Genomic DNA, 512 nt, shown 5'->3' with positions numbered 1-512 from the left:
GGCCGCGGGGGCTGGCCTCGGGCTCCCGGGCCTCGGCGGCGGCGATGTGGGCCTCGCCCACGTGGCGGCACCGGAGTGGTCGGGGGCGCTGGCGGACGTGTCCGGTCAGGCGGCGGACATGTCCGTCGGTGGCTGGGAGCTGTTTTTTTTTGCTAGGGTTTGAGACAAGGGGATCCGGGATTTGGAGGAGGGGGTCTATAAATAGACATAAGTGGAGCTAGGAGAGTCCAAATGAGGTGCGGTTTTCGCCCACACGATCGTGATCGAACGCTCTAGGACATGGAGCAGAGTTTGGTGGGTTTTGGGCCAAATTTGGGGGGTGTTGGGCTGCAACACACACGAGGCCTTTTTGGTCCCTCGGTTAACCGTTGGAGTATCAAACGAAGTCCAAATGATACGAAACTTGACAGGTGGTCTACCGGTAGTAAACCAAGGCCGCTTGGCAAGTCTCGGTCCAATCCGGAAATGTTTAAACCCCACACACGAGAGAAAGGTAGAAATGACCACCGGAG

The sequence above is a fragment of the Triticum dicoccoides genome, chromosome 6B (genome assembly GCF_002162155.2).
Source record: "Triticum dicoccoides isolate Atlit2015 ecotype Zavitan chromosome 6B, WEW_v2.0, whole genome shotgun sequence".
NCBI lineage: Eukaryota > Viridiplantae > Streptophyta > Magnoliopsida > Poales > Poaceae > Triticum > Triticum dicoccoides.
The sequence above is the reverse complement of the archived record's forward strand: the minus strand, read 5'-3'. Positions refer to the sequence as shown.